This window comes from Malaclemys terrapin, chromosome 10 (assembly GCF_027887155.1).
Source record: "Malaclemys terrapin pileata isolate rMalTer1 chromosome 10, rMalTer1.hap1, whole genome shotgun sequence".
In the NCBI taxonomy this organism is placed as follows: domain Eukaryota; kingdom Metazoa; phylum Chordata; order Testudines; family Emydidae; genus Malaclemys; species Malaclemys terrapin.
In genome coordinates this window covers 68,095,555-68,116,605 of record NC_071514.1, presented here as the reverse complement: position 1 = coordinate 68,116,605, position 21,051 = coordinate 68,095,555, and the positions used below count along the sequence as shown (strand labels likewise).

Genomic DNA, 21,051 nt, shown 5'->3' with positions numbered 1-21,051 from the left:
ATCACAGAGGTGCCAGGCCATGGTGCAATTAATGTGGGTAGCAAGGAACATAGTAGCTGGATGGTAGGTGGACTGGTCCTTTCTTGTTTTGCTGGGTATTTTCAATGATTTGTAATCATTTAAAAATAAAAGGATTCCTATAAATCTCTAATACGATTTGACGTGTGTTTCAGTAAGTCAGAATCAGGGCCGGCTCCAGGCACCAGCTTGCCAAGCAGGTGCTTGGGGCGGCCACTCCGGACAGGGGCGGCAGGTCCAACTATTCGGCGGCAATTCGGCGGACGGTCCCTCACTCCCGTTCGGAGCCAAGGACCTCCCGCCGAATTGCCGCCGCAGATCGCCATCGTGACTTCTTTTTTTTTTTTTGCACCGCTTGGGGCGGCAAAAACCCTGGAGCCAGCCCTGGTCAGAATATATTACAACTCATAAGAAAGCCTAACCTATGGTAACCCAGTGTTCAGTGAGAGCTGCTGTGTCTTATTTTACATCACTACAGACTTTTAAAATATAGCAATATAACTGCTACAAAACTTACCAGCTACAACAATTCACTATTGTGAACAATCCTGCATTGGAAGAGATATGGACAAAATGAACTAATAAGAATTTTCTATCTATCTAATTCCTATGATTCTTCCTGGCACTCCATTGATTTAAATGAGACAAGCAGTTAAAAGGGCAGCCCAGAGAAATGCTAGTAATCATGATTTCCATTGAAATCAGGTGGAGTGGAGGATACACAGTACTTTGTACGAGGTGTTCAGCAGCTGGCAGGATCAAGCAGGCCCCTTTTATTATTATTTTTGTGTAATTGACATGTTCTCTCTTCCCTATTGGTAGAAGTAGGTACTATCAGTCTACAGAGAGCTGCTTTGGGAAGCAGGAGTCTGACCTCCAGAAACCTTATACTGATGTTTTATCACATTTATTTATCTTAGCCAAGATTTTCAAATGTGACTAATGATTTTGGGGTGCTTTAGTTTTTGGGAAGCAACTTAAAGAGGCTTGGTTTTCAGACAGTGCTGAGCACTTGCCCTCTGAAAATCAGGCCCTTTTAGTCTCAGATTAAATAACAAAAACTGAGACACCCAAACTCACTAGCTACATTTGAACACCCATATGTACAGGACACAAATGAAATTATAGCATTAGCTGCATTTCTGAATTAGGAGAATGCAGCTCTAGCCAATTACAAGGAAACAAATTCTGAAAGTACCACCATAAAGACCAGACCCTGGCAGCTGAACATAACTTCTTACAAAGAAGACTTGGAATATGAATAAAGGTACAGTCCCCTCTGTGGCGTTATCCATCTTCAAGCACTATCAATCTCCTTATATTCTCCTTTTTACTCTACCCAACTGCTCTTAAGGTCTCATATTACAGTGACCATCTAGTGGTTAGGGCACTGGCATGGGTTCAGTTCCCTGCTCTGTCCTGGCCTTCTTGTGAGACCTTGGGCAAGTCACTTAGCCTCTCCGTGCCCCATTCATTAAATTGGGGGGAAATACTTTACTATCTCACAGGGCTGTTGTGAGGAGAACATTAAGAAGATTGTGAAGTGCTTTGAGATCTAATGATGGAAAGTGCTGTATAAAAAATAGACATTAATTATTATTATTATTAACACAGAGGAAGACATCCAGATCTGTTTTTCCTCAGAATACCTGCAATCAACATGGCTTCTGTATTAGCTAACTCACCAATACCTATTCTTGGAAAGTCGAAAATTGGGAAAATACCTTAGGACTGAAAAAAGCAAATATAGACTCAATCTTCAAAAAAGGAAAGAAGAGTTACCCTGGCAACTATAGACTGGCAATTTCAGTTCCTAGTAAAACAATGGAGCGAATATGAAAAGAAAAGTAAAATCACTAAATGGCTAGAAGATAACAGAACCATGAGCAAAAGTAGCACAGATTTATAAAGAACAAAAATTGATAGCTTTTTTAATAAAATTACAAAACTGATAGATGAAGGAATGTTATACAGTATATTTGGAAATTAAAAATTTTATTATCAGCATTAAGCCAAACTGACTTGATTCTGTCTCATGGACTGAAAACAACCTAAAGGGCCTAAATAAGGAGAAAATTATAGATGATGATGATGTATTTCATTTAGGAGAGGTTTCTAGCTGGTATCAGTATTAAGTCCCATCTTACTGAATATTATTATTCGTGAACAGTGGAGTGAGCAGCACATTAATGAAAAGTATATATACTATTAAACAGAGGCCTTAAAATAACAGAAATAATACTTAGGAATTTTGAGAGGTGAGAAATATGGGCATGAGGCAACAAAATGGGATTCATCTTAGAAAACAGTAATCCATCTGGGTGAAAATAATCTGATATGCAGATATTCAAAGTGAAGGAGAAACACTTAGACACATCCTTCCCTCTGCTATACACTGCAAAGGGCAGCAAAACAGGTCAAAAAATGTGCATGAGGGAACCATCCCTCTATAACATGCTTCCCCCTGACACCACAGAAGCCCCTCTGATGAAGGTCCCTGGGGCTGAAGCTTTGCAGTTCTAATGGGTGGCAGGCTAAAGGAAAGGGAGCAGACTATGACCACAACTTGCTTCCTCTGCAAAATGAAGATTTTTTTCAGTTAGAACATTGTTAGAATCTCTTCCGTAGGCATGGGCATGATCTAGACGTTCTAATAGGAGCTGGAAATGACCTATTTCTATGATTTATATGATTCTCTGCATTATGAAACTTGTGGCTAGATTTTCCAAAAAGCTCTCCTGAAAATCCAGTCACTTATTTTGGTGCCTAAATGAGAGCTGAACTCCAACCCTTCTGGAAATTCTGGCTTAGTCCCTATTGGAAAGTCCTTCCAGCCCTGGCCTGTCTGGAATCAAGGGACCACTATAGTTCCAAACTTCAATCCAATACATGTGCCACTTTGTGCTACCACAAGACCAATGGGCAGAATTACATATAATATCCAGTGGAAGGTTTCAGAGGGGTAGCCATGTTAGTCTGTATCAGTAAAAACAACAAGGAGTCCTTGTGGCACCTTAGAGACTAACAAATTTATTTGGGCATAAGCTTTCATGGGCTATAACCCACTTCATCAGATGTATGGAGTGGAAAATACATATACAGCACATGAAAAGATGAGAGTTGCCTTACCAAGTGGGGGGTCAGTGCTAATGAGGCCAATTCAATTAGAGTGGATGGCCCATTCCCAACAATTGACAAGAAGGGTGAATATCAACAGAAGGAAAATTACTTTTTGTAGTGCTAACGAGGCCAATTCAGTCATGGTGGATGTGGCCCATTCACATCTAACAATGTAATATATACCATCATGTGCCAGCCATGTACAGTAGCCAAACTGGACAGTTTCTACACAAAAGAATAAATGGACACAGATCAGACATCAAGAACTGTAACATTCAAAAACCAGTAGGAGAGCACTTCAGTCTCCCTGGACACTTAATAACAGACTAAATGGTGGCCATTCTTCAACAACAACAACAACAACAAAACTTCAAAAGCAGACTTCAGTGAGAAACTGCAGAACTGGAATTAATTTGCAAACTTCACGCCATCAAATTAGGCCTGAATAAAGACTGGGAGTGGCTGGGTTACTACAAAAAATAAATTTTCCCTCTGTTGATATTCACCCCTTCTTGTCAACTGTTGGGAATGGGCCATCCACCCTAATTGAATCGGCCTCATTAGCACTGACCCCCCACTTGGTAAGGCAACTCCCATCTTTTCATGTGCTGTATATTTATACCTGCTTACTGTATTTTCCACTTCATGCATCTGATGAAGAAGAAACACTTAGATACACAAGTTTATGCCCAAATAAATTTGTTAGTCTCTAAGGTGCCACAAGGACTCCTCATTGATTCCTGCTGTAACTTCTACTGGATAAACAATCTAAAGAAGCCTTGGAAGAAACCGAAACACTAGAGATTTAAACAAGGAAAATGGATTGCATTCTAATTATTAAAAAAAAAAAGGAAAGTGTAGTAAAGGATCATTACTGTATTTTAAAAACCTTTTAAACTGGCCAACATGTTCATTGGCATTGCTGGGTTACTTTTGCTTTTTGAGTCACCCAACAAATTATAATTTTAGCTTTTACTAATAAGAATCCCTTAACTGGCAAACTTACAGCAGAACTGCTCAGGGCTCCAAATTTGCTCTTTGTAAAACTGCATTTCATTGCTAGATCAAAGAATCAGTAATCATCATTTTGTTTTTTGTAGCGTTCCATTGCTACAGAGTTATTTTAACTGGATGGATCAAAAATAGCATTGATGCAAATTTATTTTCCAAATACTTAAACAGGATGCAGGAAATCATCCTGATTCTACAAAGAATTAAAGCCAATAAATCTGCCAAATGTGCAAATAATACATAAAGTTTTAAAAATAGTTTTCAAGATAATGTAAAATCGAAGTGAATGTTATGTTCTACTTTAAGAATTGTAATTTTCTTCTTACCCGCTATTTATATCTACCTATAAATACCCCAGTGTTTGCTATGACCCAGACCAACCACCCCACTGTGATCTCAGGAATTCTGGAAGCGAGTATTAAAAAAAGCAGTGTGCCCAGTAGACATTTAGGGTCAGACCTTTGGCTTCTTGTTCCCTTTGCATTGTGCCCACCTGTTAAGTTTCCCCAAATTTTTAGTGCTCCCTTATAAGCTCATAGATTTTAAGGCCAGAAGGGACTATTGTGACAATCTGTTTGACCTACTGCATAACACAAGCCAAAAAATTTCACCTGTATCGAGCCGGTTGAACTACATCATCTCTTTTAGAAATACATTCATGCCAAGCTGACTGGAGTAGCTCAGGAGTGTGAATACCAACCTCACGGCAGACTGTTGAGAAGCAGGGTACACTCCCCAAATTGGTTGAGAGTTCTACATTTAGATTTCACCAACCAAATATCAAATGTGAACTCCTCAAACACTAATTAAAAGCCTTAACATGGAATCACAGAAAGTCCCCTTGGATACTCCACTCTATCTTGCCACCCAGGCATATTTGTCTTTGTGATAGATGGTCCCTTACACCAAAAATCACAACAATATTGTGATTGCTTCCAGTCCCAAAGGACCAGTCATTTACCCCAGGTCAGTTGCACCTTAGATCCTACGCCAAAGACAACACTTGTAGCCAATCCTATAATAAACCAAATAAAGATTTATTAACTAAGAAAAATAAATAAGAAAGTTATTTACAAGGTTAAAGCAGGTAAACATATACACACAAATGAGTTACAGTCTTAAGTTTAAAAAGGTAACAGAAGCTGCTGTAATATGCAAGATCTATATGTCCTCTCTGGCTAACCTAGGCTAAGTAGCTGGGGATCCCTCGCTTATGCTTAGAAATCTTGCCCTCCCCAAATCCAAGCAGCTTAGAGATGCAGTTTATTCCTGTCAGGGATTTTTATTTCCTTCCCCCAGAGTTCAAGCTAATGGGACGAATCCCCATGCACATCTCTTCTTCATGGCTGTGGGGGAGCAATCAACAAAGTCTTTTGTCCTCTGATGTTCCACAGCGGTTTGTCTGGTATCTATGGGCCTTCTTCTGTTGGGCAGGAAATAACCTTTGCTGTGGCAAATAAATTTCACACTTGGTAATGCTTCTCTCCCGACTGTGGTGGTTTACCATTTCAGAGCAAACACTTAAATATTACCTTATAACATAAGATACAGATATTATAAGTGATCTTAATGCATGCAGTAACTTACAAGCATTTCATAAACACTAACCACATTTTTGTAAACCTAGTACCTATTTTAACAATACTAACACACAGGTGAGCCAGACTGGTTTCCAGCTATGCATTTGTCAATGTTCAGGTGAGGCCTAGGGGCCTTGGCATGAGATGGCAACTGGTCTGCCAGCATCACAATCCAATCTCAGTGTAATGATTTTAGGTGATGGGGAGCTACAGAGCTATGGAGGAGGCAATATAGGGCCTGAGTCTCTATAATTAGTTTCCGCTCATCATAGAGACCACACAATGCAAGGACTCTAACCACAGAAAACCTGCCTAGAGTGCAAGCCCCAACCTGAGCAGTGTGATGTGGGGCATTGCTCTAGCCCAGTGGTTCTCAACCTATTTATCATTGTGGGCCGCAGAGGTGGCCCACAATGTGTTACCTGGGCCACAGGTTGCGAACCACAGCACCCCCTCCAGACTCCTATGCCCAGCACCTCCTGCCCAGAGACCCCTCCACAGGAGTGGAGCGCTGGGCAGGGAGCGGGGCAGCAGGGACCCTAGACCCCGGCCCTGCAGGGCCGGCTGGCAGCCCCGACACTGACCTCACGGGGACAGCCAGCAGCCCCAGACTCCACGGGGCAAGCCAGTGACCCCAACCCCACTAATCCAGGCAGCCGGGAACCCGGAAAACCCCCCTCCCCCAGCGGCCTTTAGCACACAGCTCATGTGGCCTGCGGTTTGATAACCGCTGCTCTAGCCATATCTCTATGGTGGTGAGCATGTTGTAAGCATGCTTAAGGGAGAAAGAGGGGGCTCATTTGGTGGGTCTGTGAGGAGCTAGAGCTAGAGGAAGGAATGGGAGTGAAGGAATCCAGACAAAGGGCAATCGGGATGGGAGGAAACTTAAAGGTGGGGATGTGGGAAATCAGAGATAGGAGGAAGAGCCGTATTGGTGGAGGGGAATAAGGGATAACTCCAGAGTGGAAATGATGGATGTGACAGAGGGGAAGAGCAAGAGACTGAAGGATTTGATAATGATGAGTTCATATAAATAAGGCAATCCATATTCATTGCTATGCAATTTAGGGTGGTACATTATTTGCCCAGAATATCCAGCTTTCCAAACATAACTTCTTAACAAATATGACTGTGAAAACTGCTTTAACAGAGCAGCAGGAAATTCCCCTCATGTAAGAGAATCCTTAGGTGTAAAGGCAACAAAGCAGACAGTATGTTACCCACTCCAGCCAGAATAGTGGGCACTCTAAAGCCATGCCAGCAGCAGGAGGAAATAGAAAGGGCATGGTCAGAGAGCACAGTGTGTCCTGCAGATCCTGAGACAGTAGAACAACCACTAGCAGCTCACAGTGGAAACATGATCCAGTGATGAGATCACAGAACTGGGAGTCAAAATGTCTATATCCTGTTCCTCACTTTGTTTCTACAAACTAGGGCAAGTCAACAACCTATCTGTGTTTGAGTTTCCCCACTTCTAATATGGAGGACTATATTAATGACCCTACCCGACAGAGTGTTGTGATGTTTATAAAACACCCTGAGCTCCTTGAATGCAAAATGCTATAAAAAAAAAAAGGCAACATGTTAAGTCTTTGAGCATGCTCTTCATATGACCCACTGGTGAGCTAGACATACACTGTTCTGATTCAAGCTCCCTTAGAATTCTGAACAAACCTCATACACAAGGCTCTGGGTAGGCAGACTGCAACACACAAAAACAGTGTATTCTTTTTTATTTAAAGCAAATGTGAATTGATACTGCAATTGTGCGTGTGTGTTAGTCAACTACTTTTTAGCATATATTATTAGAGAAATCAAAGTTCAGCCTCTGGTAAAGAGCCAAGATCCATAAAGCAATAGTGAAGACACCACCAAAATTAGTCATAGGAAATGACAGCACTAGAATATTTTGCCTTATCTGCAATCATCACAATAATTTTCAGTGGAGAAGAAAAAAGTGAAATATGAATACTGTATGAACAAAGAGGCATTAACATTAAAATAATTACTATGTAAAAATAAAACCATCAAGCTATTACATATAATGAGAGGGAATGCAGGGTAAAGCCAAAGCAATTTACACATATTTTGCTTCAATCTAAATGCAGACCTGTATAGTAAAACTGCATATTAATTTAATGATGACATTTCATCCCCAGTGTGACAGCCTTAAAAGGAACATTAGCAACATGCAATAAAAAGCAACAGAAAAGAAAATGTCAATACAAAGTCTTTCAACGTGGAAAGAAAACTTTGGAAAAAGCCTAAAGTAAGGGAATGAGAAATGGAAGAATGTATAAATCAAATTGTAGGCATATTCAGGCACATTTGTAAGAAAAACAGTGATAAAATGGGGAATAATTTCAGTACGTTACACTGTTATAGCATTGTCCATCAGAGAAGCCCACTGTGTTCTACAAACATGAATTGATTTAGTCTCCCAAACCCCCATAAGGAGGGAATTGTTATCCACATCTTCATAGGAAACTGAGGCACAGAGAAACTGATGTGTCCAAGGTCACACAGAAACAAAGTCACAAGGTCTGTGCAAGAACCTAATATTCTGGCACCTGCTCTTATGCCACAAGCACAAAATTGTTGCTATTATTACTATACAATAGTACCTGGAGGCCTGAACTGCAATCAGAGCTCCATTGTGCTAGGAGTTGTACAAACACATAGTAAGAGACAGTCCCTGCCCCAAACAACTTCCAGCACAGACTTGAAAGACAAAGGTTGAAAGGGGGAAAAGAGGCACACAGAAGTAAAGTGACCTGCCTACAACCATGCAGCAGTCAGTGGTAGAGCCAGTAACAGGTCCAGTGCCGTATCTAGTGAGACTACACTGTCTCTAAGAGCATCATTCTTCCTCTTCATCCTTCACATTTCTCTTGCTTGGCAATTTGCTGCTGATAAAAGTGCCAGACAGATAGCTTTGGAGACAATATCCTACCTTTATCAACAGGTCCGAAACTGCCACACTACCCTACCACTTTGTTTCACCTCTGACTTGGAGGCTCCACCACCTTCAATTTAGGGTACATCTACACTACAGGGGGGAGTCGATTTAAGATACGCAAATTCAGCTACGTGAATAGCGTAGCTGAATTCGACGTATCGCAGCCGACTTACCTCGTTGTGAGGACGGCGGCAAAATCGACTTCTGCCGCTTTTTGTCGGCGGCGCTTACTACCACCTCTGCTGGTGGAGTTAGAGCGCCGATTCGGGGATCGATTGTCGCGTCCCGACAGGACGCGATAAATCGATCCCCGAGAGGTCGATTTCTACCCGCCGATTCAGGCGGGTAGTATAGACCAGACCTTAGTCTCCACACTCATTCAATAAACACACTCTCTGAGACTCTCAAAAGAGGATGCCAACTCATGCCAATTGTAATGGTGGCTCCTCTAATGTTGAGGCTTCTCCACTACGTAAGGGATCAAGAAGACCAACTTGTTTCACTCAGACTCCCTAGTTTTTGTCCCTCAGATGGCAATGATTTTAGGTTGTTACTGACCTGGACTGAATTTAAACTGGCCAATATGAGGTGTAAGGGTTCCTATCCTATTCCAATCCCTGAGCCATCCCATAATAAAAAGATAATCCTAGTTAAAATTTCATAAATGTCTGGAGTTTCCATTTCAAATACAAATCAACACTTTTGCAAGTTCCCTCAATTATTCAGTAAAACACTTAAAACAACCCTTACTACTAAAGTTTCCCAAATGCTTATGGAACATATGGTTTCAAGTCTATTCTGAAGACGGATTCATGTACTAAAGCTAGGACTTTCAAGAGCAGTTATAGTGATGAGCCAGAGCAGAAGCAAGCCGGAGGTACAGGTTAAATGCAGATGAGAAGAGAACCAGATGGTGCAGCTTAAAAATCAACATGCTTGGTGGAAACCAAAATAGCTACATTATGCAGGAAAATGAATTGGTACTGTACAAAATAATACTCTGGATAACAAACACATGTAAAGAAGATCAGGTGATTCATTTAATTGCTCACTAACTTGCCACCTGGAAACATGAACCAAATATAGCCATCTAGCCAGATATTGTACCTTGTTCTGTTCTGTGAATATGCATTCCGTTTTCTCCTGCTATGGTATTTTTAGGAATTAACATCTAGGGTGGCAAAATGGAATGGCTAATAATTAGCCTATGTTGGCAAGAAAAACACCCAAATACTCACTCCCAGTCCAGGCTGCTGCAGAAATTTGTCACTGAGAGCACTAAAGATGATGTAATTTGGTGCATCAGTACAGCTTTATTTATTCAATGTATTATGCTAGAATTACCAAAGAAATCTGAATAATAGTTAAACACACTACAAATAGCTGCATTATGTTTTGTTTCTAATGTCTCTGGGGTGCACAGTGTTAATGTGATCTTAAATGGGGCGGCAAGGTTTTTCCAAGGAATAGCATCAGTACACAAAGGGCTTGAACCAAAGCCCATTGAAGTCAATGACTTCAAAGTCGATGGACTTTGGATCAGACCCAAGTTCCCCAGCATCAGCTTAGTGGCCTATTCCATCTTCCCTGTTCATGATTCTCTCTCTAAAATGTTGCAAAGAAATGTGTGTTTACAAAAATAATTATTATAATCTTTACCTGTAAACACCTGTATTGGATAATGGTTAACAGTTATGTTACCTGCTACCAGTTATTATTATGTTTTTTGTACTACAGTAGCGCCTAGAGTCCCAATCAAGCCTAGGGACCCATTGTGCTAGGTACATACAAACACATCCTATCTGACCATTACTGCCTTGAAGAAATCTATAGTTCATTTAAAGTCATTAATTTAGGGAAGATTTGCAACTGTTTCAGCCTCTGTTCCTGCCCCAGGGCATCCTCTCCCTTCCTGGTTATTGATTGTCACCAAAACCTCTCCCTTTACACTAAAGACAGAACAGCATCTGCCTCTGCTGTTAAAGTTTAAATTATCAAAATAGAACACATTTCCCTAGCTTACCCTCTGGAACAGGGCTGGCAGCTGCATCCAACCTTATGCAATGCGTGTTTACTGACTGCACTGCAATCATTATACAGTGTGGCCACATGTACTTTATGGTCATCAATAGGGATTGCGCTCAACGTCTTCTGTTCCAGAAAGACAGCCTCTTCACATAAGCTATTGGAGGATCTCTGTCAATTGTAGCGCTATGATAAGGCATAGTATCAGGGTTCAATAGGCCAGCTATTTAGCGTAATATCTGGGTTATAGGCTAGCTACTTAGAAATGCACCAGAGCTCTATAGGTCATCCATTTGATTACATATACATGACTAGTTCTACCATTCTACCCAGTAGAGTGCAGCAATGGAAACATATAATAGCCTGTAAAGCTGCTAGTACAATACATGGGGAATTGGTAGTGGAGCAAAGTACTAATGTTGCACTGCTATTATATGCACTGAAATTCCCAAAGCCACTGGTTTCCAAAGCTTTGGTATGCCAAATACTGGGGAGAACATAAGGTTATTCAGCCTCCAGCATGAAAGGAAGGGTTTTTCTGGCTGCATAAGTGCTAAAAAATCTCTTCTTTCTCCCACTTGGGATGAGCAGCACAGCTAATCACTGGCCTGGGCTGCAACTGAAGTTGTGCCACAAAGGATGAAGTTGGGGAGAGCCAAGAGAACACACCCAGAGCCCACACAAACAGAGCAAGGCATCATGTACTTCCACACAACTACCTCATGGATTGACTTTACAAAAACTAGACAAGCCATTTACAACACAAACTTTGCTTCTCTACAAAAGAAAAAGGACACTAAACTATCTAAACCGCTACGTGCCACAAGGAGCCACAACAGTAGTTCCCTTAACCCACCCAACAATATTGTTAATCTTTCCAGCTATACTCTTAACCCGGCAGAAGAGTCTGTCCTATCTCGGGGCCTCTCCTTTTGTCCCTCCAGGCCCACGAACATGATACAGTTCTGCGGTGACCTAGAATCCTACTTTCGACGTCTCCAACTCAGAGAATATTTCCAACACACCTCTGAACAACATACTAACCCACAGAATCCTTCCTACCAACACTACAAAAAAAAAAAAAAAAAAGGATTCTGCGTGGGACTCCTCCTGAAGGTCGAAACAACAGACTGGACTCTACATAGATTGCTTCTGTCGACGTGCACGGGCTGAAATTGTGGAAAAGCAGCATCACTTGCCCCATAACCTCAGTCGTGCTGAACACAACGCCATCAACAGCCTCAAGAACAACTCTGACATCATAATCAAAAAGGCTGACAAAGGAGGTGCTGTCGTCATCATGAATAAGTTGGAATATGAACAAGAGGCTGCTAGGCAGCTCTCTAACTCCACATTCTACAGGCCATTATCCTCTGAGCCCACTGAGGATTACCATTAGAAATTACACCATCTGCTCCAGAAACTCCCTGTACAGCACAGGAACAGATCTGTACAGACACAAGCACAGGAACAGATCTGTACAGACACATCTGTACAGAACCCCAACCAGGGGTATTCTATTTGCTACTCAAGATCCATAAACCTGGAAATCCTGGACGCCCCATCATCTCAGGCATTGGCACCCTAACAGCAGGATTGTCTGGCTATGTGGACTCTCTCCTCCGGCCCTACGCTACCAGCACTCCCAGCTATCTTCGAGACACCACTGACTTCCTGAGGAAACTACAATCCATTGGTGATCTTCCAGAAAACACCATCCTGGCCACTATGGATGTAGAAGCCTTCTACACCAACATTCCACACAAAGATGGACTACAGGCTATCAGGAACAGTATCCCCGATAATGCCATGGCAAACCTGGTGGCTGAACTTTGTGATTTTGTCCTCACCCACAACTATTTCACATTTGGGGACAATATATACCTTCAAGTCAGTGGCACTGCTATGCATGGCCCCACAGTATGGCAACATTTTTATGGCTGACTTAGAACAACGCTTCCTTAGCTCTCGTTCCCTAACGCCCCTACTCTACTTGCGCTACATTGATGACATCTTCATCATCTGGACCCATGGAAAAGAAGTCCTTGAGGAATTCCACAATTATTTCAATAATTTCCATCCCACCATAAACCTCAGCCTAGACCAGTCCACACAAGCGGTCCATTTCCTAGACACTACTGTGCTAATAAGCGATGGTCACATAAACACCACCCTATACCGGAAACCTACTGACCGCTATACTTACCTACATGCCTCCAACTTCCATCCAGGACACACCACACGATCCATTGTCTACAGCCACGCTCTAAGATACAACCGCATTTGTTCCAATCCCTCAGACAGAGACAAACACCTACAAGCTCTCTATCAAGCACTCTTAAAACTACAATACCCACCTGCTGAAGTGAAAAAACAGATTGACAGAGCCAGAAGAGTACCCAGAAGTCACCTACGACAGGACAGGCCCAACAAAGAAAATAACAGAACGCCACTAGCCATCACTTTCAACCCCCAAATAAAACCTCTCCAGTGCATCATCAAAGATCTACAACCTGTCCTGAAAGATGATCCCTCACTCTCACAGATCTTGGGAGACAGACCTGTCCTCGCTTATAGACAGCCCCCCAACCTGTCCACATATCTATTAAAGTGACACCATCATAGGACCTAATCACATCAGCCATTTCATCAGGGGCTCGTTCACCTGCACATCTACCAATGTGATATATGCCATCATATGCCAGCAATGCCCCTCTGCCATGTACATTGGCCAAACTGGACAGTCTCTATGCAAAAGAATAAACAGACACAAATCTGACATCAGGAATCATAACATTCAAAAACCAGTAGGAGAACACTTCAACCTCTCTAATCACACACTGACAGACGTTAAGGTGGCAATTTTGCAACAGAAAAGCTTCAAAAACAGACTCCAATGAGAAGCTGCTGAACTTGAATTAATGTGCAAACTAGATACCATTAACTTAGGTTTGAACAGAGACTGGGAATGGCTCGGTCATTACACTAATTGAATCTATTTCCCCATGTTAAAGTATCCTCACACCTTCGTGTCAACTATCCAAAATGGGCCATCTTGATTATCACTTCAAAAATTTTTCTCCCCTGCTGATAATAGCTTCTCTTAATTAATTAGCCTCTTACAGTTGGTATGGGTACTTCTACCTTTTCATGTTCTCTGTATGTATAAATATCTTCTTACCGTATGTTCCATTCTATGCATCCGATGAAGTGGGCTGTAGCCCACGAAAGCTTATGCTCAAATAAATTTGTTAGTCTCTAAGGTGCCACAAGTACTCCTGTTCTTTTTCTTTGAAAATGCTCTCTCAAGTCCTTGGTCCTGCTGCAGAAACCACTTACAGTTTGAAAAGGCACTGGTGGTCAAGAGTGACCCTTTCATCTACGTATTACATCCAGCATCTCACAGTTCAAGTGATCAGAAATCCTACAATCTTTAGACCTGCATAGAGAAATTCAGACATTCACATGATCACAAGGATGATCACAAGGAATTATCACATATTTAAGCTTACTTTTGACTATCAGTAAGTAAGAAATTAAGTTTGATAAATGATCTCCTAGTGGTCTTTGGAATCATTTGAAATAGTGCTCTCGGATGCAGAGTAAATATCACTATGTTACAGTTGAAGGGAATAAAAACTCCTTTTTCCTAGTGTGTGTCAAGATAATAGCTGCAATTACACAGTGTTAGTGTAAATTACTTCTTATGTAATCAAAGTGGAAATTAGGGAATCTGGGATATATTAACAATGTAATTAACAACTGAGAAAAGCATATGCACTCTGAATAGACAAATTGAACAAATATGTACTGTATACTAAACACAGCAAGCTTAGAACACACTGTTTTGATATTTTGTTGAACTAAATGCTAATTCTTCATTTGGAGAAAAAAGTGTACAAATAATATGACTAGTTCTTCTGCCCTATTCAGCTTCTTTCTCTCATTCAATATTGGATCTGCCTCTCTATCTTGCTTGGCATCAACATTCAATATCAGCTAATAAGGTGTCACTTTGCTTATTTAATACAAAATAATAATAGCACAGCAGAGCCTACTTATGCTGTGCACAGCTGGGGGTCCATTATAATTTATTTTTATGTATTTATTTCAATTTTTTAAGTGCTCTGATAGACCAACATTTAATAAGCACATATACATAACTTTAAAGACTTAAATCAAAAGCGGAGTTTCATTATAAGTGTGATCAAGAGGTTTCACTGACAAAAACCATTAGAAACTAGTCCACACTTGCTACATTACCTCCTCCCAAGCTATAAATGCTTGCTTGTCAGATACAGTTAGAAGCAACCATGTTCAAACAGAATTGTCTGTTTGTTGAATACGATGGGACAGCACAGTTATAGCACTATGTTGTGTAATTTATACTCCAGACATAAAACTGGCACAGTTAGACTTCTGCACAAAACAGTCTGCACAAGCCCTTAGATTTCCACTTTAAAATGGTGCCTAGCTTACAAGCCACAACATGACCCAATTTTAAAATTAGATCAGCGGAGACTGTAAAGATTACCCAGGTGTCCAATTGCTTGCATGCTTTTCCAAAAATCAGTGCCCTCTTTGCTCCATATTTAACAATCTCTCATATAAAGAGATTATTTTTGAGTTGCTTATATTATAGTTTCTCTTCCTTATCTTCAATCCTTGCCCTTTTATTTTTGCATTATTTACCATTGCAAAAGGCCTGTTGGCAGCACTCCATTTCCTTCTGTTCCTGGATTCTATATGCAGTATCCTCAGTGAGATCTCTCCTGAAATACCAAGGCCAGATTCAAAGCGTAAAATATTAACTCATTCCACGCATTTTGACTTCTCTTGTCTGATACTTGGAATAACTTTTCTATCTGGTTGTGACCAGAATTGTGCATAATGTGTCACATTCCATTCAGGCTGATATAAGAAGGTGTATCTCCATGCCTGCTGTTCAAAATGAGATTTCTACTGCCTTGTATCTGGTGTACATTAGGTATACAGACCATTGCAATATCCTAGGTGACAAATAAGACTAGTATAAAAATTTAATCTGAAGTGGACCCTACTTTTCCCTTTCTAAGATTCAACCACTTCTACTTGGAGAGATATAGGCCTCGATTCAGCAAAATTGATTGCCGATTAGGGATGAGTTTTTAGCATGTGCTTAAGTGCTTTGCTGAGTCAGGGCCTCAATGGTTAAATAATTTCTCCAGCTTTATATATTATGGACAATATCCTGCTATTGTCCCCTATGTGGAGATCAGTGTCAAGATATGTCCATAAAATTAAGGTACATCTAAACATCTTGTTTGACTTTTTACTGTCTCCCAAAAAAATCTATCAAATTCTTTCCTTTGTCTTGTTTATTCCCCTGAGAAAATTCGTAGATGTAATTAATCCTGGCTCAATATTTTGTCAATTTTTAACAGTTCCAATTTCCTAAGTGTATAATTATGCAGCCCCTCAGCATTATACTTTTTCTACTTGAAAAAAGATATTCCTAGTTTGAGAACCTTCAGCATTTCCTCATTAACTGTGGAAAAAAGTCTTCATTCCAGCTTATATTGACATCCTTAACAATGAGCTAATCTCTCACTAACTGCTCCTTCAGTCTTGTCCACTGATCAAGGCTCTGTGTATTTGGTAGCAAGTTAGACACCTAAATTTGGTGGCAGGCCCCTTGTTCTTGTGGAACTCTAGAGTGACACACTGGACATTTTAAATTAAATTAAATATGTGCATGAATACAATCAGGCCAACAGCCATTCTTTATTTTATTATTAAATTCCGTTCATTTTACACTATCCCTAAATGTTCAGTGTTCCTCGGATTTTTGTATTTATAATACCTAACAAACATTGTAGAAGTTGTCTGCTGGGTAAAACTGGAGGTTTTGGTAACTGTGTAGGGGATAGTTGGGGCTTGAGCATCCAAGAAGTCTTGGGAGGTGGTTTCGGACTGCGTGATAACATTAGTTGGACATTTCTGCTAAAACGATCATTTGTAGAACAGTTAGCAATGTTGATGTAAAAGCAGAGTTGAGGCAATATAAGTTACAAGTACAGTAAATTTACATTCTGATAAAATGTAAGAAAATAATTACACTGCTAACAATATTTGTCATCATTAATAAAAAAGTTAATAATTAAAATGTTACCATTAGTCTTCAGAGCTAGCACCCAACTGAAATGAATGGAGCAGTCACACCTCTCAGAGCTATTGTTTCGTGCTATCTGCAGACTCAGGCAGATTTCACTAAATCATCCTCTGTCGAGTCACATTTAGGAGGTTTTATTTATGATGACATGGGCTAGAGTTATAATTTTTTTAATGAAAGTTTAACATCTGGAGCACTCTTCTGCAGAACAAGGTGGATTCTGAGACAAAATCCAGAGCTGATAAGTAGATGAGGCCCTGCCTATGATTAAAGTCAACAATGATGAAAAATTGAGTTTCATCCCAGATGTCCTCTTCTGAGCAGGAAATGGAAGAAGTTCAGGTCTTGAAGAACCCCCAAATGTCTTACCTAATGGCTTCTTAGAAGGGGGGCAGATTTACACAGGGTTTTGGGGGCAGATCTTCATCTGGGATAAAATGGGCAAGGCTCCACTGAAGTGTATACCAGCTGAGTATCCAGTCCTTACATGTGGCTCTGCATAGCCAGAAATTATATTGCAATGTAGTGGTTCCAATATTCTCTCTCATCTGTAGAGAATCAAAGTAGTCATCCTGTCAAATGAAACCATCTAGTGGATGGAGAGACAATCCACCCACTTCAAAATAATGTGCTGTCTTTCCTTACATTTTACTCCATCTGGATCTGAGAGTGTTTTCCTATACAAGTAGCTGATTCAGTACTATAGGGCAATATGGTACCTAATTATCTGTAATGAGACTCAGTTGTATCTGATTTGGTGCTGTTTTGTAGTACTCTAGTTATAATGTATATGTAATTTTGCTGCCGTTAAGATCTTTAATCTTTTTTAAATAATGCTACCTGTTTATATAGTGCCTTTGATCTGTGTCTCTCCCCAAATGGGTACATCCCCCCCCAAATGGGTACATCTGACAATGCAGTTTTTATTGAGAGACAATATTTCCTCAACAAGTTAAACACACAGCAATACAGAAGCTAACACATATATTTACACATCAGAGAACAGTTTGGGGCCCCCATTGCAAAAAATGCTTAATGAGCCACAATCACCTATCTTGAATTTAACATTCAGAATATAGGAGAAATTCTGTGACTAAGTCCTTTTGTAATCAGCCAACTAACAACCTCACACCTCTTTGTAAATTGCCTTACTCTCAAATAAAAAATTCACATATTTTTTGTGTGGTTGAAAAGCTGCAGACAGCACAGGGATTCACACTGTACAGAAATGTGTCCATTAATGAGAATTACCTTACAGCAGCTTGAAGGTTTGTTGGTTTGTTCAAAAAACCTTAGGGTAAGGACACTTTTTGACATTCCAATTATAGGGCTCAATCTTGTGCCTTTGAAGTCAACTGCAAGACTCCACCTGAGACATTACATGGCTGATACTGTTATTCCCTGATGCAAACCACTCTCTTAATGGAAACTATTAATTGTTGCTAGGGTTAGTAATAGTCAGATGCTCTAACAGCAGGTCTTTTCACAGTTTTAGATGGTGACCTTTAGATGAGGTATGAAAGCAACTTCATGCAGGCCACCTTTTATGCCAATCTGAAACTAAGCAACCTAATTTGTCCTACTATATCCACCATAATGGATCAGCATTTTTCTTCCTTTCTTTTGGAAAAGATGCACCAACTTATTTTTCATGTCCCTGAGTGTCCTGTTCATCATTATTTCCAGGAAAAGCTGCCTTCAGTGTCTTAGTAGTGTTAGCATTTAAAAGCAAAGTGAGAATCCTTCCTGTATTTTGTTTCTCCATAGTGTACATCTGACCAAAAAAAATTTTTTTAATATGAGGTATATAGGCTGAACAAATCTTCACCTTGCACCACATCTTGCATAAACCTCATCTTGCCCAGCATTGTTTTGGCATTTAAATGATTGGGGGATGGATAGCTTGAATATGAAAAACTGCTTTTGGTTTCAGAGATCCCAAGAATTGAGTTCATTTGCTTGTGACTAAGAAGCTGCTGATAGTATTGTGTAGTCAAATCATCCTGCAGTGGATTTCATCAGTATTGATAGACGGCTGCAGGTTGGGTTTGTGAACTTTATTTCCTTGTTATTGTTTGTGACTGAGGACTAGACTCTGACTTCAGGGACCAGCACCTGGAGTAGCCCTAGCAGGCACTGTTACACCGATGCTCCCTGCTTACTCCTGGGGATGGGAGGTTAATAATTTACACTGTATAGGCCAGTATTCAGAGTGGCAGCCATGTTAGTCTGTAACCGCAAAAAGAACAAGGAGTATTTGTGGCACCTTAGAGACTAACACATTTATTTAAGCATAAGCTTTTGTCGGCTAAAACCCACTTCATCGGATGCATGCAGTGTCCCTGCATGCATCTGATGTACTCCCCGTTCTTTTTGCTGTCTAGGCCAGTAGTAAATTACAATCTCGACCCTTCTACCCCATGCTGGCTCAGTGATCCTGACTGGCAAGTAAGGAGTGGAGCCATGGTTCTTCTCATTCACTACTACTCCCCATCTACCTGCTCTAGGGAAGCAGTTGGCAGGTAAGAAGCCCTGCTTACTGTTATGCACCCAGTGTCTCCCAGACCCATGGTTCAAATAGCCTTCACCGGGATATGAGCGGGTTTCTTATTTCCTTGGACAAGCATATAGTCCATGTCATAATCTAGCTCTCAGAGAGGACTTCCTCACCACTGCACCTACTTCAGGAACATGTCCCATTTCAAAATGTTGCTCAGATAAATATTTTCTAATATAGTTATGTGGTAACACAGTTTTTAGTATGAGATTAATGAGCCATTGGACACCATCTTCTCTAAAGAAATACCATTCTTTAAAGTCAGCTTTATCCTGAGGGAACTGTTGCAAGGCAAGCAGCTTTCTCACCTGACATCCCAGTCTGGATCTCAGTAAATCTCCATTTTAAAAGCCTGGGTCCCAATACCTTCCCTGTGATGCATAGGTAAAATTTACGTCAGTCAATGGGAATTATACATCAAAGGCAGAAAATGGCTTTATGCCTCTAAAATAGTACCATGTTCTTGGTGTATGTGTTGGCTGTAAGTACATCTCTAGCAGTCCTTTTACTAGTGTCACTGGCTTTACAATTATTATAACTGCTATATTATTGCCCTGATCACATGGACTGTGCCTGTACATTTTTTGCAATTTCTTTTTATCTTGTCTTTTTCCTAGCTCAGTATATTTTCATCTGACAGATGCTTTACTGTTCAAGATGAATTTTCACTCCTGATTTAGGGGGTCTTCTTTCTTGCACTAACATAAACACTTACTCTACAATACAGCACAGATTTTTATTACATTGAAATTGAAGAGTCCAACTGTTTACAACATTCTGTTCAGAATGTGAAAGGCTTTTTAGTGCTTGTCACTTGGATCTTATCAGCTGGGTATTCTATGCCAATATATCAAAGTTACTGTCTGTGATGGATTTGAAGCAGCTCTGTAATAAGAACATAAGAACAGCCATACTGGTCAGACCAAAGGTCCATTTAGCCCAGTGTCCTGTCTTCCAACAGTGGCCAATGCCAGGTGCCCCAGAGGGCATGAGCAGAACAGGTAATTATCAAGTGATCCATAATAATTTATGAATACTGTGCATTGACCTGGTTACTGGGATATTTACTGTAGAATGTATTGTTTTAGTTGAATAGAGAACTGTAAGAAAAATCAAGCAGGAAAGAAAAGGAATAGCATATCTCTGCAACCCTTGAGGGTTTATTAAGAGACACTGTGTCAGAGACTGGGCCGTGGGTGGTCATGCCAAGTGACTAGAACAGGAATCAGTAGCCAAGAATCAGAGTCAGGCCTCAGAACTAGAGTAAGAGGCCACAGCCAAAGGCAGAAGTCAGGAATTAGCATCAAGGGTCAGAGCTGGTGTCAGAAACCACATGTCAGAATCAAGGGTTAAAAACCAGGATTCCTGGCGTGGGCCAAGGCAGAAGGAGAGCTAGAACAAGACTGAAAATAAACAGATACAGGCTCTAGCACAACCATGAGCAAATGCTCTGAACCACCTCTTCCCCTGTTGCTGGTCTTAAAAGCAGGTCTGGTGATCCCCTCAGCCAGTTGGGCAGTTTGGCCAATCAGACAGCACAAGTGGGGCCAGCTCGCTTGTTAGACTGCCTGTGGGTTAGGCTAGAAGGTAAACAGGCTAGCTGTGGTTTCTTACTCCTGACACAATGCTA

The 21,051-nt window shown here is 40.7% G+C and overlaps 1 protein-coding gene across 2 annotated transcripts in view; it reads right to left on the bottom strand.

Moving 5' to 3' along the window:
- BMERB1 (bMERB domain containing 1) overlaps window positions 1-21,051 on the bottom strand; it is a 112,740-nt gene that overhangs the window by 52,546 nt on the left and 39,143 nt on the right. The window lies entirely within an intron of this gene.